The following is a 27,703-nucleotide window of genomic DNA, read 5'->3' on the forward strand; positions in this document are numbered from 1 at the left end:
AATGTAGTGACTATATATATATATATAACATTATAACATATATGCTAAAATTAGAATTTTAAATGTTTAGAAGAAAAGTTTTATTTTTATTTAAGAAGTTCTGCTTTTTTCTTAGCCAATAAAACATTTGGGCCAATCCCTGATACACCATTAAAGAACCACCTCTCAGGAGATATACCCTATAAAGTCATGACTAGGGATATTCTTAGAAGGGGTCTGGACATGTGTTTTTGGGAGGCTAGGGGAATCCAGCAAACTATTTTAGTCCTGGGAGGCCTATGTATAAATAAAAGAAAAGATGCAGAATAGAGAAAAGTTTAACAAAAGAGAGAAACCACAGAAATTTACATGGCTCTGTTTAAGAGTTGAGGGTTACAAAACCCAGACTGCCAGAAAAAGCAGGGGCAGTTGGTCTTATCCCCCTCACATATGCTCCAGGAGGACAGGCACACTGTCCTATGCACCCCTGAAATGCAGCGCCTAGCAGAGTGCCTAACACGCAGTAGGCCTTCCATAAGCATGTGTGGAATGCATGAAGGAATGGATGGAGGAATGGAACGATGGATGGAAACCTGATAACAGTACAAGGATTGATGCAAGTCGGTTTCAGCCCTGGCTCTGATAACGCTCACTGTGCAACCCCAAACAAGTCAGATTCCATCTCTGGCTCTCAGAGTTCTCATCTCTAAAATTAGGACTTCAACTGGATCTCAGCTTTTCTATGATGTTCTAGGATTTGGTGAGAAACCAAATGACAGAATGATCTCTGTTCATTTCCAAGGCAAACCCTTCAATATCACAGTAATCAAAGGCTATGCCCCAAACATTTAATGCTGAAGAAGCTGAAGTTGAATGGTTCTTTGAAGATCTACAAGACCTTCTAGAACTAACACCAAAAAAAGATGTCCTTTTCACCATAGGGGACTGGAATGCAAAAGTAGGAAATCAAGAGGCACCTTGAGTAACAGGCAAGTTTGACCTTGGAGTGAATGAAGCAGGGCAAAGGCCAGCAGAATTTTGCCAAGAGAACACACTGGTCACAGCAAACACCCTCTTCCAACTTTATCACTCCTGTATATATTCCAAATATTTTCACTTTAACATGAAAGAAATATACAAATTATTAATATACTTTACATTTCTTTTTTCATTCTGAGGCTTTGAATCTAGTATGTATTATATGCTTACACAGCCGGCCTCAATTTGTTTGGTCACATATTAAGTGCTCAGTAGCCACACGTAGATAATGGTTACTCTATTGAGCACTGCAGATCTAAAATGTATATTTGAGATTTTTGAGAAATGTCAGATATGCAATAAAAATGATGACTATTTCTTATTCTTCTATAAATGATTAATGAAATATGGGAAGGGAAGAGAAATTGAATATCTCTATATGCCAGCATTCTACATACAGAATCTCATGTCACCTTAAACAACCCATGCAGGTAAATGTCATTACATTATACTATATTTACTGAAGATGAAATTGAACATCAAAGGGTAGATAATTTTCCCAAACCACACAGAAGCATTTATACAATCCAGTGGATTCAACTAAGTTGATGTGCTTCCAAACCCTTTTCTCTGTTAAAATCTTCAGATTTTCACTGAAAGAGAAAAAAAAAAAAATCCCAAAAAACCTAATCAGAAATGATATGAGCTCAGCATCAACTAAAATAGTTTTATTCTCATTTATATTTAATGAGATCATTGAAACTTGAACATGTGATGATCAGAGGCAAACTCCCATAGGAGATGACTTCAGATCCATGACTCTTTAAAATATTTATTGAAGTAAGAACCCTGGGGCCATTTTTTCCCCAGAACTAATTAGTTTTATAGCTGGTTTCTTTATTGATAAAATAAGAAGCGTACTCTCTGCTCTACCTATTTCATATCTCTTTTTAAAAGTAGGACCAGTACCATACTGTCTTGATGACTGTGGCTTTGTAGTATAGTCTGAAGTCAGGCAGATTGATTACTCCTGTTCCATTTTTCTGTCTCAAGATTACTTTGGCTATTCAAGGTTTTTTGTATTTACATACAAACTGTGGAATTATTTGTTCTAGTTCTGTGAAAAATACCATTAGTAGCTTGATAGGGATTGCACTGAATCTATAGATTGCTTTGGGTAGTATAGTCATTTTGACAATATTGATTCCTCCAATCCATGAACACGGTATATTTCTCCATCTGTTTGTGTCCTCTTTGATTTCTTTCATCACTGTTTTATAGTTTTCTATGTATAAGTCTTGTTTCTTTAGGTAGATATACTCCTAAGTATTTTATTCTTTGTGTTGCAATGGTGAATGGTATTGTTTCCTTAATTTCTCTTTCTGTTTTCTCATTGTTAGTGTATAGAAATGCAAGGGATTTGTGTGTGTTATTTTTATATCCTGCAACTTTACTATATTCGTTGATTAGCTCTAGTAATTTTCTGGTAGAGTCTTTAGGGTTTTCTATGTAAAGGATCATGTTTTCTGTAAACAGCAAGAGTTTCATTCTTTATTTTCCTATCTGGATTCCTTTTACTTCTTTTTCTGCTCTGATTGCTATGGCCAAAACTTCCAAAACTATGTTGAATAGTAGTGGTGAGAGTGGACACCCTTGTTTTGTTCCTGATTTTAGGGGAAATGCTTTCAATTTTTCACCATTGAGGGTAATGCTTGCTGTGGGTTTGTCATATATAGCTTTTATTATGTTGAGGTATGTTCCTTCTATTCCTGCTTTCTGGAGAGTTTTGTGTTTTTTTTTGTTTGTTTGTGTGTTTTTTTTTTTTGTTTGTTTGTTTTGTTTTGTTTTGTTTTTTGTTTTTAATTAGTTGGAGGCTAATTACTTCACAACATTTCAGTGGGTTTTGTCATACATTGATATGAATCAGCCATAGATTTACACGTATTCCCCATCCCGATCCCCCCTCCCACTTCCCTCTCTACCTGATTCCTCTCGGTCTTCCCAGTGCACCAGGCCCGAGCACTTGTCTCATGCATCCCACCTGGGCTGGTGATCTGTTTCACCATAGATAGTATACATGCTGTTCTTTTGAAATATCCCACCCTCACATTCTCACACAGCGTTCAAAAGTCTGTTCTGTATTTCTGTGTCTCTTTTTCTGTTTTGCACATAGGGTTATCGTTACCATCTTTCAAAATTCCATATATATGTGTTAGTATGCTGTAATGTTCTTTATCTTTCTGGCTTACTTCACTCTGTATAAGGGGCTCCAGTTTCATCCATCTCATTAGAACTGATTCAAAAGAATTCTTTTTAACGGCTGAGTAATATTGCATGGTGTATATGTACCACAGCTTCCTTATCCATTCATCTGCTGATGAGCATCTAGGTTGCTTCCATGTTCTGACTATTATAAACAGTGTTGCAATGAACATTGGGGTGCACGTGTCTCTTTCAGATCTGGATTCCTCAGTGTGTATGCCCAGAAGTGGGATTGCTGGGTCATATGGTAGTTCTATTTCCAGTATTTTAAGAAATCTCCACACTGTTCTCCATAGCGGCTGTACTAGTTTGCATTCCCACCAACAGTGTAAGAGGGTTCCCTTTTCTCCACACCCTCTCCAGCATTTATTGCTTGTAGACATTTGGATAGCAGTCATCCTGAGTGGCGTGTAATGATACCTCATTGAGGTTTTGATTTGCATTTCTCTGATAATGAGTGATGTTGAGCATCTTTTCATGTGTTTGTTAGCGATCTATATGTCTTCTTTGGAGAAATGTCTGTTTAGTTCTTTGGCCCATTTTTTGATTGGGTCATTTATTTTTCTGGAGTTGAGCTGCAGGAGTTGCTTGTATATTTTTGAGATTAATGCTTTGTCTGTTTCTTCATTTGCTATTATTTTCTCCCAATCTGAGGGCTGTCTTTTCACCTTACTTATAGTTTCCTTTGTAGTGCAAAAGCTTTTAAGTTTCATTAGGTCCCATTTGTTTAGTCTTCCTTTTATTTCCAATATTCTGGGAGGTGGGTCATAGAGGATCTTGCTGTGATTTATGTCGGAGAGTGTTTTGCCTATGTTCTCCTCTAGGAGTTTTATAGTTTCTGGTCTTACATTTAGATCTTTAATCCATTTTGAGTTTATTTTTGTGTATGGTGTTAGAAAGTGTTCTAGTTTCATTCTTTTACAAGTGGATGACCAGTTTTCCCAGCACCACTTGTTAAAGAGGTTGTCTTTTTTCCATTGTATATCCTTGCCTCCTTTGTCAAAGATAAGGTGTCCATAGGTTCGTGGATTTATCTCTGGGCTTTCTATTCTGTTCCATTGATCTATATTTCTGTCTTTGTCCCAGTACCATACTGTCTTGATGACTGTGGCTTTGTAGTATAGTCTGAAGTCAGGCAGGTTGATTCCTCCAGTTCCATTCTTCTTTCTCAAGATTACTTTGGCTATTCGAGGTTTTTTGTATTTCCATACAAATTGTGAAATTCTTTGGTCTAGTTCTGTGAAAAATACTGTTGGTAGCTTGATAGGGATTGCATTGAATCTATAGATGCTTTGGGTAGAATAGCCATTTTGACAATATTGATTCTTCCAATCCATGATCATGGTATGTTTCTCCATCTGTTTGTGTCCACTTTGATTTCTTTCATCAGTGTTTTATAGTTTTCTATGTATAGGTCTTTTGTTTCTTTAGGTAGATATACTCCTAAGTATTTTATTCTTTTTGTTGCAATGGTGAATGGTATTGTTTCCTTAATTTCTCTTTCTGTTTTTTCATTGTTAGTATATAGGAATGCAAGGGATTTCTGTTAATTTTATATCCTGCAAATTTACTATATTCATTGATTAGCTCTAGCAATTTTCTGGTAGAGTCTTTAGGGTTTTCTATGTAGAGGATCATGTCATCTGCAAACATTGAGAGTTTCACTTCTTCTTTTCCTATCTGGATTCCTTTTACTTTTTCTGCTCTGATTGCTGTGGCCAAAACTTCCAACACTATGTTGAATAGTAGTGGTGAGAGTGGGCACCCTTGTCTTGTTCCTGATTTTAGGGGAAATGCTTTCAATTTTTCACCATTGAGGGTGATACTTGCTGTGGGTTTGTCATATATAGCTTTTATTATGTTGAGGTATGTTCCTTCTATTCCTGCTTTCTGGAGAGTTTTAATCATAAATGGATGTTGAATTTTGTCAAAGGCTTTTTCTGCATCTATTGAGATAATCATATGGTTTTTATCTTTCAATTTGTTAATGTGGTGTATTACATTGTTTGATTTGTGGATATTAAAGAATCCTTGCATTCCTGGGATAAAGCCCACTTGGTCGTGGTGTATGATTTTTTTAATATGTTGTTGGATTCTGTTTGCTAGAATTTTGTTAAGGATTTTTGCATCTATGTTCATCAGTGATATTGGCCTGTAGTTTTCTTTTTCTGTGGCTTCTTTGTCTGGTTTTGGAATTAGGGTGATGGTGGCCTCATAGAATGACTTTGGAAGCTTACCTTCATCTGCAATTTTCTGGAAGAGTTTGAGTAAGATAGGTGTTAGCTCTTCTCTCAATTTTTGGTAGAATTCAGCTGTGAAGCCATCTGGTCCTGGGCTTTTGTTTGCTGGAAGATTTTTGATTACAGTTTGGATTTCCTTGCTTGTGATGGGTCTGTTAAGATCTTCTATTTCTTCCTGGTTCAGTTTTAGAAAGTTATACTTTTCTAAGAATTTGTCCATTTCATCCAAGTTGTCCATTTTATTGGCATAGAGCTGCTGGTAGTAGTCTCTTATGATCCTTTGTATTTCAGTGTTGTCTGTTGTGATCCCTCCATTTTCATTTCTAATTTTGTTAATTTGGTTCTTCGCACTTTGTTTCTTAATGAGTCTTGCTAATGGTTTGTCAATTTTGTTTATTTTTTCAAAAAACCAGCTTTTAGCTTTGTTGATTTTTGCTATGGTCTCTTTAGTTTCTTTTGCATTTATTTCTGCCCTGATTTTTAAGATTTCTTTCCTTCTGCTAACCCTGGGGTTCTTAATTTCTTCCTTCTCTAATTGCTTTAGGTGTAGAGTTAGGTTATTTATTTGGCTTTTTTCTTGTTTCTTGAGGTAAGCCTGTAATGCTATGAACCTTCCCCTTAGCACTGCTTTTACAGTGTCCCATAGGTTTTGGAGTGTTGTGTTTTCATTTTCATTCATTTCTATGCATATTTTGATTTCTTTTTTGATTTCTTCTATGATTTGTTGGTTATTCAGAAGCGTGTTATTTAGCCTCCATATGTTTGAATTTTTAACAATTTTTTTCCTGTAATTGAGATCTAATCTTACTGCACTGTGGTCAGAAAAGATGACTGGAATGATTTCAATTTTTTTGAATTTCCAAAGACCAGATTTATGGCCCAGGATGTGATCTACTCTGGAGAAGATTCCGTGTGCACTTGAGAAAACGGTGAAGTTGATTGTTTTGGGGTGAAATGTCCTATAGATATCAATTAGGACTAGCTGGTCCATTGTGTCATTTAAGGTTTGTGTTTCCTTGTTAATTTTCTGTTCAGTTGATCTATCCATAGTTGTGAGTGGGATATTAAGTCTCCCACTGTTATTGTGTTACTATTAATTTCCTCTTTCATACTTGTTAGTGTTTGCTGTACATATTGCGGTGCTCCTATGTTGGGTGCATATATATTTATAATTGTTATATCTTTTTCTTGGATTGATCCTTTGATCATTATGTAGTGTCCTTCTTTGTCTTTTTTCACATCCTTTATTTGAAAGTCTATTTTATCTGATATGAGTATTGCGACTCCTGCTTTGTTTTGGTCTCCGTTTGCATGAAATATTTTTTTTCAGCCCTTCACTTTTAGTCTGTATGTGTCTCTTGCTTTGAGGTGGGTCTCTTGTAGACAGCATATATAGGGGTCTTGTTTTTGTATCCAATCAGCCAATCTTTGTCTTTTGGTTGGGGCATTCAACCCATTTACATTTAGGGTAATTATTGATAGGTGTGGTCCCGTTGCCATTTACTTTGTTGTTTTGGGTTCACGTTTATACAACCTTTCTGCATTTCCTGTCTAGAGAAGATCCTTTAGCATTTGTTGAAGAGCTGGTTTGGTGGTGCTGAATTCTCTCAGCTTTTCCTTATCTGAAAAACTTTTGAATTCTACTTCATATCTGAATGAGATCCTTGCTGGATACAGTAATCTAGGTTGTAGGTTGTTCTCTTTCATTACTTTCAGTACGTCCTACCATTCCCTTCTGGCCTGGAGGGTTTCTATTGTTAGATCAGCTGTTATCCTTATGGGAATCCCTTTGTGTGTTATTTGTTGTTTCTCCCTTGCTGCTTTTAATATTTGTTCTTTGTGTTTGATCTTTGTTCATTTGATTAATATGTGTCTTGGGGTGTTTCGCCTTGGGTTTATCCTGTTTGGGACTCTCTGGGTTTCTTGGACTTGGGTGGTTATTTCCTTCCCCATTTTAGGGAAGTTTTCAGCTATTATCTCCTCGAGTATTTTCTCATGGTCTTTCTTTTTGTCTTCTTCTTCTGGAACTCCTATGATTCAAATGTTGGGGCGTTTCACATTGTCCCAGAGGTCCCTGAGGTTGTCCTCATTTCTTTTGATCCTTTTTTCTTTTTTCCTCTCTGCTTCATTTATTTCCACCATTTTATCTTCTACCTCACTTATCCTATCTTCTGTCTCCGTTATTCTACTCTTGGTTCCCTCCAAAGTGTTTTTGATCTCATTCATTGCATTATTCATTTTTAATTGACTCTTTTTCATTTCTTCTAGGTCTTTATTAAACATTTCTTGCATCTTTTCAATCTTTGTTTCCAGGCTATTTATCTGTAACTCCATTTTGTTTTCAAGATTTTGGGTCATTTTTGTTATCATTCTAAATTCTTTTTCAGGTAGATTCCCTATCTCCTTCTCTTTTGTTTGACTTGGTGGGCATTTTTCATGTTCCTTTACCTGTTGGGTATTTCTTTGCCTTTTCATCTTGTTTAAATTGCTGTGTCTGGAGTGGGCTTTCTGTATTCTGGAGGTCTGTGGTTCCTTTTTATTGTGGAGGATTTACCCAGTGGGTGGGGTTAGATGATTGGCTTGTCAAGGTTTCCTGGTTAGGGAAGCTTGAGTCAGTGTTCTGGTGCGTGGAACTTGATTTCTTCTCTCTGGAGAGCAATGGAGTGCCCAGTAATGAGTTTTGAAATGGGTCTATGTGTTAGGTGTGACCTTGGGCTGCCTGTATGTTGATGTTCAGGGCTATGTTCCTGTGTTGCTGGAGAATTTGCATGGTATGTCTTGCTCTAAAACTTATTGGCCCTTGGGTGGTGGTTGGTTTCAGTGTAGGTATGGAGGCTTTTGGACGGTCACTTATTACTTAAAGTTCCATGTAGTCAGGAGTTTTCTGGTGTTCTCAGGTTTTGGGCTTAAGTCTCCTGCCTCTGGATTTCAGTTTTATTCTTCCTGTAGTCTCAGGAGTTCTCCAACTATACAGCACTGATAATAAAACTTCTAGGTTAATGGCGAAAAGATTCTCCCCCATTAGGGACACCCAGAGAGGTTCACACAGTTACATGAAGAAGAGGAGAGGGAGGAGGGAGATAGAGATGAGCAGGAGGAGAAAAAGGGGGACTCAAGAGGAGAGAGACAGATCTGTGCAGCTGTCTGTTCCCAGAGTGTTCTCCGTAGACCAGTCACCTACAAAGATTCACAAAATTGGATTGGGAAGAGAAGGGGAAAGGAGGAAATAGAGGTGTTCTGAGGTAGAAAACAGAGAGTCAAGATTGGGAGAGAATAATCTTCGGTTTAAAAATAGGGCTTCTCTTCTTTTTTTTTTTTTTTTGTAAGGTTATAGTGTATTGAAAATGACAATTAAGGAGTAGTAGAGGAATACTAGAGGACTTTAAAGAAATAAGAGAAAAAGAAATATAGAAAATAGAAGAGAAAAAGGAAAGGAAAAAAAAAGAAGAAAAAAGAAAAAAAAATTTTTTTCCCTAATTAAAAAAATCGTAAAAATCTATGAAAATGAAAGTTAAGGAGTAATGGGGGAGTAATAGGAAATTTTAAAGGAAAATAAAAGAGAAAAAAGAAAAAAAAAGTAAAAATATATCTAGGAGTTTCTCTGGAGCTGTTGCGGTCAGTGTGGGTTCGGCTCAGTTTCAGATAGGTCCTCGTTCCAGCTTACACTTGTCTATATCTACAGGCTCCTCCGGTGTAGTCAATGTTTCCTAGAGGGATTTTAATCTGTTGCACCAGTCCCTTCTGAAGCGGTTCCCTTTGTTTATTTGGCTTCTGTTTGCCGGTCTCTTCAGAGCCTCATTTCCGCCCTGACACAGGCGGGCGGAGGTGGACTCTTATTCAGGTAGCTAGTTCCGTCGCTCTGCGGGGAGGGGCCGGAGCTCCGGGGAGGGGCTGGCGCTGCTGGGAGGGACTGGCGCCGCGGGGACGGGCTGGCGCCGCGGGGAGGGGCTTGCGCTGCCGGGGAGGGGCTGGGGCTGCAGGGAGGGGCTGACGCTGCTCTCTCCTCTGCGCTGCTCAGGCTCCCTGCTGTTCTACATGGAGCGCGCCCCGCGCTGCGCGAGGTTCCAGCCCTCGGGTGTTCCACAAAAGCGCGGAACGAAAAGCTGCGCCTGCTCTCTGTGCCTTCCCCGTCAGAGCGGTCCAGGCAGCCAGGGGCTTGGTGGGCGCACTCTCCCCAGGTGTGGCGCGCCCGCTCCCTTCCGCGGACCCAGTCTCAGTTTCCGCTGGCGCCAGTCGGGTGCGCGCGCCTTCTGCCCTCCGCGTCCCCAGCCCCAGTCCCCGCCCGCGCCGGTCGGGTGCCTGCGCCCTGTGTCTCGCCGCGACCTTCCCCTCCCCCCTGCCTCCTGCCTCCGGCGGGGCTGGGTCGGTCCGCAGCCTGCGAGCTCCTCTCTGGACCCTCTCGGTCTCTTTGTTCTGCGAACGGCCGGCAGTGTGTTCGGGCCGGTTAATTTACTCTCTCTCTTTTGGTGTCCCACAGTTCATGTTGGCAACTCACAGAAGCTCCCTCCGATTGTCCTCAGGGCACTCAGCCCCAGACCCTACCCCAAGCAATGCCGCCTAAGACTCCCTTCCCGGGACGGATCTCCGTCCTTAGCTCTTTTGTCTCACTTTTTATCTTTTATATTTTGTCCTACCTCCTTTCGAAGACAGTGGGCTGCTTTTCTGGGCGCCAGATGACCTCAGCTAGCGATCAGAAGTTGTTTTGCAAAGTTTGCTGTGCGTTCAGTTATTCTTTTGATGAATTTTTAGGAGAGAAAGTGGTCTCCCCATCCTACTCCTCCGCCATCTTGGCTCCTCCCCCCTGGAGAGTTTTAATCATAAATGGATGTTGAATTTTGTCAAAGGCTTTTTCTGCATCTATTGAGATTATCATATTTTTTTTTTCATGTATTCTTATTAGTTGGAGGCTAGTTACTTTACAATATTGTAGTGGTTTTTGTCATACATTGACATGAATCAGCCATGGATTTACCTGTATTCCCCATCCCGATCCCCCCTCCCACCTCCCTCTCTACCCTATCCCTCTGGGTCTTCCCAGTGTTTTTATCTTTCAATTAGTTAATGTAGTGTATTACATTGATTGATCTGCGGGTATTGAAGAATCCTTGCATTCCTGGGATAAAGTCCACTTGGTCATGGTGTATAATTTTTTTTTAATATATTGTTGGATTCTGTTTGCTGGTATTTTGTTAAGGATTTTTGCATCTACGTTCATCAGTGATATTGGCCTGTAGTTTTCTTTTTTGTGGCTTCTTTGTCTGGTTTTGGAATTAAGGTGATGGTGGCCTCATAGAATGACTTTGGAAGTTTACCTTCTTCTGCTATTTTCTGGAAGAGTTTGAGTAAGATAGGTGTTAGCTCTTCTCTAAATTTTTGATAGAATTCAGCTGTGAAGCCATCTGGCCCTGGGCTTTTGTTTGGTGGAAGATTTTTTTATTACAGTTTCGATTTCCTTGCTTGTGATGGGTCTGTTAAGATCTTCTATTTCTTCCTGGTTCAGTTTTAGAAAGTTATACTTTTCTAAGAATTTGTCCATTTCTTCCAAGTTGTCCATTTTATTGGCATAGAGCTGCTGGTAGTAGTCTCTTATAATCCTTTGTATTTCAGTGTTGTCTGTTGTGATCTCTCCATTTTCATTTCTAATTTTGTTAATATGGTTCTTCTCCCTTTGTTTCTTGGTGAGTCTGGCTAATGGTTTGTCAATTTTGTTTATTTTTTCAAAAAGCAAGCTTTTAGCTCTGTTCATTTTTGCTATGGTCTCTTTAGTTTCTTTTGCATTTATTTCTGCCCTAATTTTTAAGATTTCTTTCATTCTACTAACCCTGGGGTTCTTAATTTCTTCCTTCTCTAGTTGCTTTAGGTGTACAGTTAGGTTATTTATTTGACTTCTTTCTTGTTTCTTGAGGTAGGCCTGTAATGCTATGAAGCTTCACCTTAGCACTGCTTTTACAGTGTCCCATAGGTTTTGGGTTGTTGTGTTTTCATTTTCATTCATTTCTATGCATATTTTGATTTCTTTTTTGATTTCTTCTATGATTTGTTGGTTATTCAGAAGTGTGTTATTTAGCCGCCATTTGTTTGAATTTTTAATAATTTTTTTTTTTCCTGTAATTGAGATCTAATCTTAGTGCACTGTGGTCAGAAAAGATGACTAGAATGATTTCAATTTTTTTGAATTTACCAAGACTAGATTTATGGCCCAGGATGTGGTCTATTCTGGAGAAGGTTCCATGTGCACTTGAGAAACAGGTGAAGTTGATTGTTTTGGGGTGAAATGTCCTATAGATATTAATTAGGACTAGCTGGTCCTTTGTGTCATTTAAAGTTTGTGTTTCCTTGTTAATTTTCTGTATAGTTGATATAGACCAATGGAGCAGAATAGAAAGCCCAGAGATAAATCCACGAACCTATGGACACCTTATCTTAGACAAAGGAGGCAAGGACATACAATGGAAAAAAAGACAACCTCTTTAACAAGTGGTCCTGGGAAAACTGGTCAACCAACTGTAAAAGAATGAAACTAGAACACTTTCTAACACCATACACAAAAATAAACCCAAAATGGATTAAAGATCTAAATGTAAGACCAGAAACTATAAAACTCCTAGAGGAGAACATAGGCAAAACACTCTCCGACAAAAATCACAGCTGGATCCTCTATGACCCACCTCCCAGAATATTGGAAATGAAAGCAAAAATAAACAAATGGGACATAATGAAACTTAAAAGCTTTTGCACAACAAAGGAGACTATAAGCAAGGTGAAAAGACAGCCTTCAGAATGGGAGAAAATAATAGCAAACGAAGCAACAGACAAAGGATTAATCTCAAAAATATACAAGCAACTCCAGCAGCTCAATTCTAGAAAAATAAATGACCTGATCAAAAAATGGGCCAAAGATCTAAACAGACATTACTCCAAAGAAGGCATACAGATGGCTAACAAACACATGAAAAGATGCTCAACATCACTCATTATCAGAGAAATGCAAATCAAAACCTCAATGAGGTACCATTACACGCCAGTCAGGATGGCTGCTATCCAAAAGTCTACAAGCAATAAATGCTGGAGAGGGTGTGGAGAAAAGGGAACCCTCTTACACTGTTGGTGGGAATGCAAACTAGTACAGCCGCTATGGAGAACAGTGTGGAGATTTCTTAAAAAACTGGAAATAGAACTACCATATGACCCAGCAATCCCACTTCTGGGCGTACACACCGAGGAAACCAGATCTGAAAGAGACACGTGCACCCCAATGTTCATCGCAACACTGTTTATAATAGCCAGAACATGGAAGCAACCTAGATGCCCATCAGCAGACGAATGGATAATGAAGCTGTACATATACACCATGGAATATTACTCGGCCATTAAAAAGAATTCTTTTGAATCAGTTCTAATGAGATGGATGAAACTGGAGCCCATTATACAGAGTGAAGTAAGCCAGAAAGATAAAGAACATTACAGCATACTAACACATATATGTGGGATTTAGAAAGATGGTAATGATAACCCTATATGCAAAACAGAAAAAGAGACACAGATGTACAGAACAGACTTTTGGACTCTGTGGGAGAAGGTGAGGGTGGGATGTTTTGAGAGAACAACATCGAAACATGTATATTATCTAGGGTGAAAGAGATCACCAGCCCAGGTCGGATGCATGAGACAAGTGCTCTGGCCTGGTGCACTGGGAAGACCCAGAGTGACTGGGTGGAGAGGGAGGTGGGAGCGGGGATTGGGATGGGGAATACATGTAAATCCATGGCTGATTCATATCAAAGTATGACAAAAACCGCTACAATATTGTAAAGTAATTAGCCTCTAACTAATAAAAATAAATGGAAAAATAAATAAGTAAAAGCAGGACCAAAAAAGGAAAAAAGGAAAGATGGAAAAACATTTCATTTAAACCGTTTTTAATCTTCATTATCAGGAGTTATTTTAGCCTGGAATTTGTGTTCCTGGATAAGATAACTATTTGCTGGTTAGCTTTTAGAGCCTCTAGCCAATAAATCATTCTGTGACACAGGCATGGGGGATGGCATGTCCCAGGAATCCATATCCTAATTAAACTTTGGAGATGTAGGCAGAAAACTCTGATTGTTACTATTCAGGCGCTAGTCATGTCCGACTCACTGCGACCCCATGAATACAGCACAGCAGGCTTCCCTGTCCTTCCATTTCATAAAGTCTGTTCAGACTCATATCCATTGAGTCGGTGATGCCATCCTACCATCTCATCCTCTGTCATCCCCTTTTCCTCCTGCCTTCAATCTTTCCCAGGATCAGGGTCTTTTCCAGTGAGTAGGCTCTTCACATCAAATGGTCAGTATTGGAGCTTCAGCTTCAGCAACAGTCCTTACAATGAATATTCAAGGTTGATTTTCTTTAGTTTTGGAAAACTCTGATAATGAAAGATATTTCAGGAGAGAAATCTTGCAGCTAATGAATGTTCTCTTCTCCTCAGGGCCTATCTGCAAAATGGTGGAATAACCGGCACTTCCAACACCATGGCAAAACAAACATCTACCCCAAAGACCCAGATATTGATGTAGGCCCATTTTTTGTTATTGGAGATTTACAACCTGTCAAGGTATGTTTAGAAATCCTAAGCACTTAGAGAAATGTTTCAGAAAGTGGCTCTTGGAAAGGTCTACACCTTTGTCTTGAAATCAGGTTGGAAATTCTGGATTCAAGTATGTTGTCAGAGCATCTCTTCTTTTAAGTCCAGGATATAGATTTGAAATAAGTGAATCTGGTGTTGTAAGAAAAGAAGAAAATGTGGAATGAATGACGCTATGATTTTAAAAGTCATTCAGGTCAAATCACTCATAGAAGGCATGGCAGTACATTCAAGGAGTGCTAAATCAGGAAACACCTATGTATCTATTTATGTCAACTAATTCTAGCTGTTGGAAGAAACTAAGCTGTTATTTTTAGTTTAGGTTACTTTGGTTCATTTATACATGAAACTCAGCTCAAATGCCTCATAATACTCTTAGGACCTCACCTCTAATTCAGACTGCTTCTGTTTTTTTTGTTTTTTTTTTTTTTTTCATTTATTTCTATTAGTTGGAGGCTAATTACTTCACAATATTCTAGTGGTTTTTGCCATACATTGACATGAATTAGCCATGGATTTACATGTTTTCTCCATCCTGATCCCCCTCACGCCTCCCTCTCCATCCCATCCCTCTGGGTCTTCCGAGTGCACCAGCCCTGAGCACCCGTCTCATGCATTCCAACCTGGCTGGTGATCTGTTTCACCCTTGATAGTATACTTGTTTCAATGCTGTTCTCTCTGAACATCCCACCCTCGCCTTCTCCCACAGAGTTCAAAAGTCTGTTCTGTACATCTGTGTCTCTTTTTCTGTTTTGCATATAGGGTTATCATTACCATCTTTCTAAATCCCACATATATGTGTTAGTATGCTGTAATGTTCTTTATCTTTCTGGCTTACTTCACTCTGTATAATGGGCTCCAGTTTCATCCATCTCATTAGAACTGATTCAAAAGAATTCTTTTTAATGGCCGAGTAATATTCCATGGTGTATATGTACAGCTTCCTTATCCATTCGTCTGCTGATAGGCATCTAGGTTGCTTCCATGTTCTGGCTATTATAAACAGTGCTGCGATGAACATTGGGGTGCACGTGTCTCTTTCAGATCTGGTTTCCTCAGTGTGTATGCCCAGAAGTGGGATTGTTGGGTCATATGGTAGTTCTATTTCCAGTTTTTTAAGAAATCTCCACACTGTTCTCCATAGCGGCTGTACTAGTTTGCATTCCCACCAACAGTGTAAGAGGGTTCCCTTTTCTCCACACCCTCTCCAGCATTTATTGCTTGTAGACTTTTGGATAGCAGCCATCCTGACTGGCGTGTAATGGTACCTCATTGAGGTTTTGATTTGCATTTCTCTGATAATGAGTGATGTTGAGCATCTTTTCATGTGTTTGTTAGCCATCTGTATGCCTTCTTTGGAGTAATGTCTGTTTAGATCTTTGGCCCATTTTTTGATCAGGTCACTTATTTTTCTGGAATTGAGCTGCTGGAGTTGCTTGTATATTTTTGAGATTAATCCTTTGTCTGTTGCTTCGTTTGCTATTATTTTCTCCCATTCTGAAGGCTGTCTTTTCACCTTGCTTATAGTTTCCTTTGTTGTGCACAAGCTTTTAAGTTTCATTATGTCCCATTTGTTTATTTTTGCTTTTATTTCCAATATTCTGGGAGGTCGGTCATAAAGGATCTTGCTGTGATTTTTGTCGGAGAGTGTTTTGCCTATGTTCTCCTCTAGGAGTTTTATAGTTTCTGGTCTTACATTTAGGAATGCAAGGATTCTTTAATATCTGCAAATCAATCAACATTTTGATCTTTAATCCATTTTGGGTTTATTTTTGTGTATGGTGTTGGAAAGTGTTCTAGTTTCATTCTTTTACAAGTGGTTGACCAGTTTTCCTAGGACCACTTGTTAAAGAGGTTGTCTTTTTTCTATTGTATATTCTTATCTCCTTTGTCGAAGATAAGGTGTCCGTAGGTATGTGGATTTATCTCTGGGCTTTTCATTTGTTCCGTTGATTAATTCAGACTTCTTAAGCAACAGAAAAAGGAAGGCAAACTCCAGGATGTCTCAGCTGTTGACTTTCTTAAACCTCAGCTTAAAAACCAGCATGTAAGGATTATTACCAAGATTTTTAGAGTCTGCTTTCAACATAGAAGGTATAAGTATAACCACAGAAAGGTATCTTTCCTTGAGAGGAAATAATGGCTCCTGAGAATTAAGTGCTTAGGAAGAGGCTCTATCTGCTTCTGGAAGAATTTAGGAGCTTACTAACAACAAAGGAGTGTGGCTTGGTCAGTTGCTGCATGGACTTTGTGGTAACCAGAATTGTGCAACTTTCTGAAAATAGGTTTTCCCAGTTTTGGAAGACAACCTTCTTCCAATTAGCAAAAAAAGTCTCCTGCCAAGATATAAAGGAAAAAAGAAAGATACCTTGACTGTAGTCTTCAGTCAGTTGTTCTTCACAATGACTCCGCAAAGGAGTCAGAGCTCTCTAAAGTTTGCAAACTCCTAAAGTGAAGTCAACAAATCGTATCTGACTCTTTGCGACCCTATGGACTATAGCCCACCAGGCTCCTCCACCCATGGGATTTTCCAGGCAAGAATACTGGAATGGGTTGTCATTTCCTTCTCCAGGGATCCAACCTGGACCTCCCACATTGCAGGCAGACTCTTTACAGTCTGAGCCACCAGGGAATCCCTGTGAACTCCTCGGCTGATCACTAAACTTATGACATTTTGACTTCTCTCCTCATTCCCTCAGAGCAATGGAGATTTGCCTCACTGGAGTTCATGAGGCAGCCTGACTCCCTCCAGAAGTGCCTTCTGTAGAACTGTATCCAGTTCACATGCTGCCTCTTCACAGAGGATGGAGACATCATCACTTCTCCACCATTCTAGAGATACATCGCTCACGCCTTAGGTTCTGTATACTTTAATTTCAAAGCAACTGCACAACACATTACTTAAAATCATTTAATCTCTAAAATTCAGTTGTTTCGCAACAAAACTAATTCTGATAAGCCTTAACTGTTTCTGTTCTTCCCATTTTACTGTCAGTCTTTCTACCACTTTCTTCAAACATTCATTCTTTTAATAAGTATTAATTAAATCCTCTAGGGCCAGGTCCTGTACTCATACTCTGGAAAAGTTAGACTTCTCTTTTGGAGCAATACTCAAACCTCAATCCTTCATCTACATTTGCCAACTCTCCAAAATTTCCCTCTGACTCCCTCTTTCAAGTTTCCTACCTCTTAAATATCCAGAAGCTTGGGAGTAACTGCAAATAACTATCATTATTTTATCACCATGACATTTATTTTTATTTACAATAGTACGAGAAAGAAGGGTCAAGTCTAATATCCAAATAACAGAAGAAATATGTAGAAGGGAAAGTATCAAAAGAATGGGAAAAGCAAAAAATTAAACATGGCTCACAGTGTTTTAAGTGACTGACATACGGTAAAATTATAGAGGAGATTTGAATTATCATTCATTCAGTAATTCCTTCAACTAAACATTTATTAAGTGTCTCTTAGGTAATAGAGATAAACCTTACTTCTATGCTTCCTCTTAAGATACTTGCTGCCTTTGTACATTTGGGCACAGACTAAATTCACTAAGACCCCTAGGAAATGACTCTAATTCCCAGTGGTAAGATTATACATTATCAAGCCTTAAAATGAGTAAATCACAGCATGAGATCCACAATGGAATTAAAGGAGGAAAGATGAAGTAGATACTAGAGGTTATGACTACATGTTTTATAATACAACCATTCAACAAATATCTGTTAAATGGATGAATGGATACAAGCAGACTGTGCTTCAAGCAGAATTCTAAGCACATAGGTTGAAGAAGACCTTAAACACTTATCAGAAATATTTCTCCTCAATCACCATTCCATTCCACACCAGGACAAATATTTCAAAATGGCTCCCATGGATATAATAATAAACAATCACAATCCCTGAAGTCAAATGGGATAAGCCACCCCTGCAAGAATTGCCCACATTTAAATAAAGAAAAAGGCACCACAGTATTTCCTCCCCCTTCAGTTCTGGTTCTTCAGTAGCTTCAGTTTGACAGTAAATGAACTCTGACCAGATGACTCTTTCTATAGAGATTCTACACACACACACACACATGGGTGCACACACACACGACCTTGAGTATAATAACAGAAGTCTATATTGTTCTTACTTTAGTTTTATTTTCTCTCCATTCAGTATGGCAACAGTAAAATCAAATTCATCAACTACGAGAAGCAGCACCTGTACTTCTGCATGGGTGAGTCACACAGGGAGCCACAATCCTTATCTTCCCATTTCCTTGAAGCAAACTGTTGTCAAACCAGAAGGCATGACTGAAATCTCCCACAGAGAGAACAATCCCATGTCTTGTTGTGCCTCAAAAAAGCAGCATGCTTTATTTCAGACTTACTGGGGTGAAATCTGAAAAGGAAAATAGAAGAGTGATTAGGCATTCTTAATGGGCCTCTCATCACTCTGGCTACTGTACAGGGAAGGAGATGTTCCAAGAAGGATGGGAGGCAGGATGCCAATCAAGGGGTCTGGAATCTGTGACTCTTGTCCTGGATAAACTAAATACAATACTTATGAAGAAGAAAAGGATAGTGGTATATGGATAGGGAGGAAAAATAGGAAAAGAATGCTCAAGCACTGACTGTAGGTAGAGTCTCATGAATAAAGGTCACCTGCAGAGCTTCTGTGTGGAAGAAAGTTGACTGTTCCCACAGCTTACATACAGCTGGAGAACATATTTTAGTGGACAGATACACACACACACACACATAATAAGATATATCTGGATATGTTCTAAGCTTGAGAGAAAATAGGGTAGCTGAATAATGCTAATACCAATGAAAATATTAGAAGCAAAAATGTTCTGCTCTTAACCATGTCAAACTCATGATAGCTCACAAAGGAAAGTTTAAGACCCCAAAATATGCTCATCTAAAACATGCTTACTCATTTGGAAAAGAAACCCAAATTAGGAAATATTGCAAACGTTTCCTGTAGATCAGTGGTTCTAATCTAAGAGCACTGTTGACCCCAGTGCGACATGTGACACCATATAGATACTTTTTTTTATTATGGCAACAGAGCGGGAGAATGGTACTGACATCCATGGGGCAGAAGCCAGGGATGTTATGAAATGCCTTACAGGACACAGAACAGCCCTGAACAGTAAAGAATTATCTGACCCTAAGATGCCAACAGTGTTAAGATTGAGAAACAGTTGCAGATGATCTGGCTTGCCCAAACATTGGCCACCAGTGGTCATCTGTCTCCTGCCTGACCGGGATGGCCTATGAGTCTGTTTTCTGAGACACGAGGCTCAAACACCACTGCAGCCTCTTCCAGTGCTAGAATTCTGAGGACTTATCCTAATGCAGTTATTCTCTTTCATGATCAAAAAGGATATGGAGGACATTGGTGCCCCAGTTTGAAAGGTAACTATTCCAGCCCAGACAGATGTGTATTCACATAAGAAAAAATGTTGGAGTCTCTTGTCTGAACTCTCCTCCTGTGTGTAGTAAAAAAATACAGCCTTAGCTTATGAGGAATGGGTGAATATTGTAGCTTCACTGCAGAATGCCCAGCTTACAAACCACATCGTCCTCAGGAGCTGTTTCATTTTGCCATTTTCTTTCAAATGTCTTCAACTTAGTATGACAGGTACAAATGAGTCATACTCCACCTGTCAAAGGGAGATGAAGCTTGATATTTCATGAAGGTGGCGAGACAGCTTTCATGCAGATTCCTGTAGTAGGGAAAGGTACTTCAGTATAAGCTGAGCTCAACTCTCAGAAAAGAAAGGGGGGAGACTTTTAAAACACTGAGACATGCTAAAGGAAATTAGGGAAAGAGGATAAAGGGAGGGGAAGCTGGTCATGTGGTTAAGCCATGTGTGTCTTCTCAATGGTGCTTATCAAAGTCAAACTCCTTACCCTCCCAGAGGCTACAGGACAGAGCCTGATCCTCTAAGACTGTACTTCAAAGGGATGACTCCCAAGTCCTTGAGAAAGACATTTCTGGGTCATCCATCTCAGAGGGACAGAGTAAGAATTTTATAATTGTAAGTTTTCTAAAAAATAATTGAAGAAAAAGGAGGTCAGAAGCCTACTGAACAAGCAGTAAATTCTTTGGACAGTCTTGAACTTTCTCATGCAAGAATTTTAAGGGGGGCTGGAGTCATCCCAGGAGCATGGCCTTGAACTGTTCTTAGAAATGATCTCTAGCATTTCTGTGAGTCTCTTAGTGTATAGGTTGGACAAAATCATCTGTGCTGACAGTTCACAGACTTTGAAAGTTTACAGGTCAAGTTTGGAGCCTAGTCAGGAAGGGGACTCCAGAGCGTCTGGCTCAAGTTTGATCAAGGAGTTGTCAAAGTCTGAAGGTTGTCCATATGACTCCTACGTGCTCCAGGCAACTTCATTGGTCCTGGGGGAGGATCAGGTAAATAACTATCAGGCCAGACTCAGTATGCCTGCTCTATATCTGCCACTTCAACATATTGTGATAGGGCTCAACATGAAGGATCATGAAGGACAGAAGGATTCCAGGGACCTTGAGAAAACTTGAAAGCTCAGAGCAGAAGCCCTTCCAGGATGCCTTCATCAGGAATGACTCATATCTTCAAAGCTTCCCTAGTCTCCCTAAGGGTGCTTGAACCAAAGTCCCGGTTCAGTCTCAAAGACTCTAAAAGCTCAGCAGCATCCAGGAGGTGGTTGTGGATCTCCACCTTGCATCCCTTCTCAGGGGCAATATTCCAGGGGTAGCATGTTAAGATCAACTCCCACTCGCTTCCACAGGAATCATATCTGCTTATTTTTTCACTATCCTCTTTTTTTTTTTTTTTTTTCAGTTGGGGTCCCTCTTCTCATACCAGTAGCTTTCAACCTGAAATCCATGCAAGAGATGTACCGGAGAAGGTACTGGGAGGTGAGCAACTCGATTCCTTCTCTAAAGCTAGATCAGGCTGGTAGAAAGGGAAAAATGTAAATGCTTGGTCCTTTCCAGATGCAGCTTCCTTGAGTACCAGGATATAAGATTTAGCCAGTTTTATTTCCACTAGCTTAACTTTCAAGCACTTCTTTCTGCAGGACATCGCCTGGGTCAGCAGCTCTTACATTCTCTATTTCATCACATTTGTTCCTTTCTATGGACTCTTTGGAACCTTGGGGCTCATGTGCTTAGTCAAGTAAGTAAAGAATAATATTCTCCCACTCTTATTCTGGATGGTCCTCTTACCTTTCTTATCTGAGCTATTTATGATTAGCAATGATTAGCAGATTATGACACCAGACCAGATTCTAGTAGCTGAGATATTTCCAAGAAAATGTGGGATAAAACAGCTGAAATAGTTGAATGAGTTTCTTGGAAACTGAATTTGCCCAATCATGCCTTTTTTCCCACGTGATTAATTCCCAATTGCAGTATAGTAATCCCTCAGCATCTGAGGAGAATTACTCCCTGGACCCACCTCAGTTACCAAAATCCAAAGATATTCAAGCTCCATAGTTATCTATCCATATATGTGGTTCCACAACTGAGAATTCAGGCAAGCACTAATCTTGTAGTAGCGTATGTGTTTACTTAAAAATATCCACATTTAAGTGGACCTGCGTGTTTCTCAAAGGACAATTGCATTCTGCCTGATCACCAAGTCCTTCAAACTGTAATCCAGCTGGACATCATAATTCTTACCAAAGACAGTAGGAGCCCAGTTTTTAAAAAGTTATTTTATGACTAGAGATTTTCCCCACATCAAAAGCACTTTAACCTGAATCACCCCGTTCACCTCGCGATGCATCCCTTCCTCATCAATCGCGTCACTGCTCATAGCGGCGGCGGCTCCTCCGCGTCAGGCGGTTTGCTGTGGTCACAGTGGGCCTCCCTGCTGGCTCAGACAGCAAGGCGCCCGCCTGCATTGTGGGAGACCCGGGCTCCATCCCTGGGTCTGGAGGATCCCCCGGAGAAGGAGACGGCAACGCGCCCGCCTGCACTGTGGGAGACCCGGGTTCCATCCCTGGGTCGGGAAGATCCCCGGAGAAGGAAACGGCAACCTGCTCCAGTATTCTTGCCTGGAAAATTCCATGGATGCAGGAGCTGGTGGGCTACAGTCCACGGGGTCGCAAAGAGTCGTACATGACTGAGTGACTTCACTCACTTTACATGCATAATCTTATTTGATGTAATAAACAATGCACAACCAGGCAATGTAGATAGTATCAATTTCACTTTTCTGGTAAGAGAACTAAAGTTCAGAGAAATGAAATCACTTACTCAAGAGCAAATAAGGGCCAGTGGCAGTGCCAAATCACAACTCGTCCCCAGTTCTATCTGATAACAGCCAAGCTATTAATCACATTGCATATATGCTTAAGTTGTTGTTGCTTTAGTTGCTAAGTCATGTCTAACTCTTTTGTGACCCCATGGACTGTAGCCTGCCAGGCTCCTCTGCTCTGGGGATTTCACAGGCATGAATACTGGAGTGGGTTGCCATTTCTTTGTCCAGGGGATCTTCCTGACCCAGGAATCAAACCCAGATCTCCTGCACTGGCAAATGGAATCTTGACCACTGAGCCACCAGGGAAGCCTGACCTTCAGTTATCTAGGGTCTTCTGAGCCTTGCACCAATGCCTACAGAAAATACTGGGGACGCTGCTCTGGTACAGTAGGCTGCAAGACAGGGACTGTGACTGATACCTAGTGTGTAATCTTCAGATATAAAAGGTCTGCAAAGATGAAAATCAAATAACCACCACTTTATTGGAACCTTTGAGTCACTGCCATTTCCTCTAATGCTCAGCCAGATCTGCCAGTGGGTATGCAAGCCCAGTGACTGGAACTGAAACCCCCCAAGGAATGATCATATCTTCCTTTTATTCTCTTAAAGGTTTCTTGAAAGTCCCTGGATTACATATATTACCCAGATGAGCCACATACCAGTGAAAATGAGCAAAGAGGAGAACCAGGACTGGTTCAGCACTCAGGTAATAATGCTGTTCTTGGGAAAGCATCCACCAAAGCATCCTGATTACCACCTACTTACCTCACATAATACTTATTGGAGGCTTACAGGGGCCAGGCTTTGTCAACTGTTTTGCATGTAGCTACATGCTCACAGTACTCCCACTTCACAAATGATAAAATTGAGGTATGAAGAAGTAATATAACTTGTGTAAGATCACACAGCTAATAAGTGGTAGAAGCAAGTTTTATTTATTTGTTTGGCCACACTGTGTGGCATGCAGGGTCTTAGTTCTCCTACCAGGGATCAAACCTGTGTTAAGCACACAGTCTTAACCAGTAGACCAGTGGGAGATCCCTAGAAGCAGGTTTTAAACCTCAGCAGTTTGATTTCAGAACCTTTGCTCTTAACCAAGGCTTAATAAACTATAGTCCAAGGGCCAATCTAGTCCAGTCTGTGTTTTTGTAGTTCTATTGGAACACAGCCACACTTATACATTACATATTCTCTGATAACTTTCATTCTAAAACAGCAGAACTGTGTAGCTGTGATGCAGAATTAAAACATTTACTGTGCAGCACTTTACAAGCAAGGTTTACTAAACCTGCCTCAACATGAAACAGTCTTTCAACGAATCTCACACTCCTAGAATAACAGAATGGAGAACCCTGCAATCCCCCTCATTTTATTGTATAGATAGTGGGGCCCAGAGGGGAGACTCAGCATTCTCGGCAAGAATGCTGCTAACAATTAAAAGACTTGTGACCCATGCAGAATACCATTGCCCCCTAAGCCTGACACTGGCTGTGTTGTGATTACCTGGAGAATCCAGGCATCATACTGCTTCCTTCTCCATGCTCATTTCCAAGTTCAGTGGACACTCCACACAGCAGTGGTTCTCAATCTTTTTGATCAAGAAACCACTCTTAAAACTTATTGAGAACATGAAAGAGCTTTCTTTTGTGGAGGTTATATCCACTGATACTTACTGTATTTGAAATTGAAACTGAGAGTTTTAAAATATGTATTAATTAATTAAAAAAAACCAAGATAAAGCCAATAAAGTTTAACATCAGAGTGATGACATCATCCCATGTTTAATAGTCTCTGGAAAAACCCATGGTAAAAGCATGCACGAACGAGAATGAAAAAGGCAAATACTGTCTCAGTAGTATTATGGGGATCATTTTGACCTTGAAGATCCCCTGAAAGTGTCCTAGGGAACCCCAAGGTGCTCTAAAGTACACTTCAAGGAACCCTGACATAGAACAACTGCAAAAATAACATTAAAAATGGCAACAACCCTAACAAGAATTAAATCTTAGAAAGACACTGAATAAAAGTCACATTCATAAGCATTCTACGTAGTCTGGAGAATCCTATAAACTTCTTGTCAGTCTGTCTTTGTGTAAAATAAAATACATTAGATTAAAAAGGAAGCTACTTGTATATATTAATATATTAATAAATGTATTTCTAGGCACAAAGCCCTTGATTAAAGACCTTGCATGCTTTATTCCCCATTTAGAAGTCCTTTAAGTCTATTCTGTGGTAATAATATTTAAACTCCTGTAATTTCTACCAGAGTCCTACAATTCCACTTCCATCTGCCAAAGTCCTTACTCACAATACCTTAGTCTTCTGATTTTGAGGGCTGATAGTGACTTAGTCCTCTCAGATCCTATTCACTTCTTCATATCTATTGCCTTATCTATACTTCTTAGCAAAATGTCTTATTTCCTTTATAATTGTAACGTCCCTGAGACCTGGGGCTTATTTCTATCTCTCACGGTTTGTTACACAAAATGCATACTTAATCAGCACTTTTTGAATGATGGGTAAATAAGAGAGCAACTAAATCTCTTGTTTGTCACGGACTCATTTACATCTAACGTAAGCTTTTTCTTTGCAGGTCTTGGCCACCTGTAATGTTGAACAGTCCTTTTTCAATGACTGGTTCACTGGGCACTTGAACTTCCAAATTGAGCACCAGTGAGTAAGAGAAACAGTTCATGATAAAGGGCAAGGGCTGTCACTAATAGCTGCCCTCCATATAGTCCAGAGCGGAGCAGAAGACTCATCATCTTAAGGGAAAATAATGAACCAGGGCTCTCTAAAGGATGCTATTTTTCAATTAACAACAATGATAGATAAGGGAAGAAAGAAATAAAGGAAGTGTCACAGTTGTGAGTAAATGGAGTGAAATCTTGGAAAAGTATCAGTGACTCAGTTTCCAGATTCCTATGGGCTTAGGAATTGGTGATTTTTTGCATTTGCTTTGTTGGCAAAACCTAAGAAATATCAGGACACTTGGGTAACCAACTTGTGTTCAAACTTAACTATGTTATAATTCAAATATTTTCTTATCTGTGTCTTTGGAGCCAAGTTTACAAAATAACTAAGGAAGTGGAGTCCCTGCTGCAATTTCTAAATGGTATCTGGAAATACTTTACCAAAGGATCAGTTACAGAGAGGAAACGGGTAGTTCACTGCTGCTGTTCATGGGGTGGGAAAGACTCAGACATGACTGAGTGACTGAACTGAACTGAACTGAAGGGATAAGATGAGTCTGCCAGCAAGTTTTTTAACTTTCCAGAACTAAAGTATTGTGCAAGGTCAATGTTCGGTCTCTGTGGCTGATACCATTTTATTTTCTAAAAGAAGAAAGGGAACTTTGGGTTTCTCCTTAGGTCTGAAAAGTTGTATATCTCCTCTGTTTCCCTACTCTGTTTCCCACAATGCCACGCCGTAATTATCACAATTATCATAATTATCACAATTATTATAATTATCACAGACTTCACCTGTGGTGAAGTCACTGTGTGCCAAGCATGGACTGCCGTATGTGAACAAGCCCATGTTGAAGGCATTTGGAGATATTGTCAGGTAATAACAGTCCCCCAACCCACAGCTCTCATTTCCCTTCACTGCTGGTCCCCAGACTCTTCACTGCTTTATCAATCATCATTCAGTCAATAGCTATTTATTAAGGAACATTCTTGTGCCCAGCATGGACAGGAGGCTCTATAAGGAACAACACTAACAGAGAAATGATAACAGTCATTCCTACCATTTACCTGCTGCCTTCTAGCTACTTCTTAGTGAAAATACCTTGGTGCCAAACTTAATTACAAGCTTCTTATAAACCAGGGTTCTGTATTATTTGTCTTTGTATCACCCACAAAGCCTTGACATGCTTTAGAACTTAACCAGTAGGAGGGACTCTCCGTTCATCTGGATCAGGGTTGAAAACTAAGATGCTTGCAGGGTCTGGTGGGACAGGCAGGGGTGACTGTTCCTGTAGGAACTGAGAAGCCATACTCATCCTAAAGCATGCACAGTTACCTAGAAAATCCTGTGCTCATCAAATTAACAGCCAAAACCTTGGTTGAATATTTTTTTATCTTCAGATTAGGAAAAAAATATTTATTAATATAAATAAATAAGCCATCAAGGCTAGACCTGGTCAGATCTGATCCCTGAGCAGTAATCCATCTTCACTTTCTACCACTGCCCTCTTCCTTTCTTGCCCTCCAGATATCTGACCCCCCTTCAGTTGCTACAGAACTCCCTCTCCCTTGCCCGTGACACATCCTTGGTCACCTTTTCTTCTACCTAGAATAATCTTCCAACCTGCCTCCCCTCTCCTGTCACCTTCTCAAGTTCCATTCACTCTCCAAAGCTCACCTGAAAGGTCTTTTCTTCATCTCAGTCCTCCCTTGCCCCCAAGACTAAACCTGTCACATGCTTGCTTCTCTTCATGTCTGACTTTTATCACAATCATGATTAAATAGCATATTGGGTAATATGTGTCTCCCAGTGCAGACCAGGAACTCCAGGTGGACAAGACTCTCATCACTCTTATTCACTGCTGTATCACAAGAGCCTAGAAAAATATTTCACTTTATAAAGTAGAAGAGGTATGTGGATACAGGATGAGTTGGTTTATAGTCATATGGTTTATCTTATAGAGATTCAGCAGAGCTTTTTCTTTTAATACTGGAGAAAAGGAAAGTGATGCTTTGGAGTACAGAAAAGCATAAAACAAAATATCAGTCTCCTCCATATAGGAAATGTGAACTCACCTTCTAAACCATAAGTCAGTGTATTTGACTCCCTCCGCCGGACAAGATAGAAAGAGGTCTTTCAGATATAGCTGTAAATGACAATGTTGTAAAGTATTAAGTAAAAGAGCAAATGTTCCATGAAGTAGCTCCTTTGACCTGAGTCTCACCCGCTCATGATTTTGTCTGCTCTTCTTGCAGGGCCCTGAAGAAGTCCGGAGCCCTCTGGAAGGAGGCTTACTGCACGCATCCACAAACATAATGCAGATGTGCAGGTGCTAAAGAGAAAACCACAGGCCCCAAAAGTGTCACTTGTGCTAAAGCCCATGATACCAAACCTCTACAATACCTGACATAATTGCAGTTACAGCCTTCCCCAGAAATGTTATCTTAATCAACTAGTCTGGAATTTTGGGGTAGGCAATGTGGTGGTAATCTGCTGTGTTTTACTCCTTCTCCATTCCTGCCCCTGGCCCAGAGAAAGTGTGTGTGTATATATATATATATATATATATATATATATATATATATATATATATGATAAAACCCTTGTAATCCCTCCCCGCGCAGGGAAAAAAAAAAAGTGTCTGCCCTAAATATACTTTGCTGATGGCTTCCT

General features: G+C 39.8%; 1 pseudogene; it reads left to right on the top strand.

Annotated features, from left to right (window-relative positions):
- LOC133073200 (fatty acid desaturase 2-like protein FADS2B) overlaps nucleotides 1-27,366 on the top strand; it is a 44,107-nt pseudogene extending 16,741 nt beyond the window's left edge.
- The last annotated feature ends 337 nt before the right edge of the window (nucleotides 27,367-27,703 follow it).

The sequence above is a fragment of the Dama dama genome, chromosome 1 (genome assembly GCF_033118175.1).
Source record: "Dama dama isolate Ldn47 chromosome 1, ASM3311817v1, whole genome shotgun sequence".
Classification (NCBI taxonomy): Eukaryota; Metazoa; Chordata; class Mammalia; order Artiodactyla; family Cervidae; genus Dama; species Dama dama.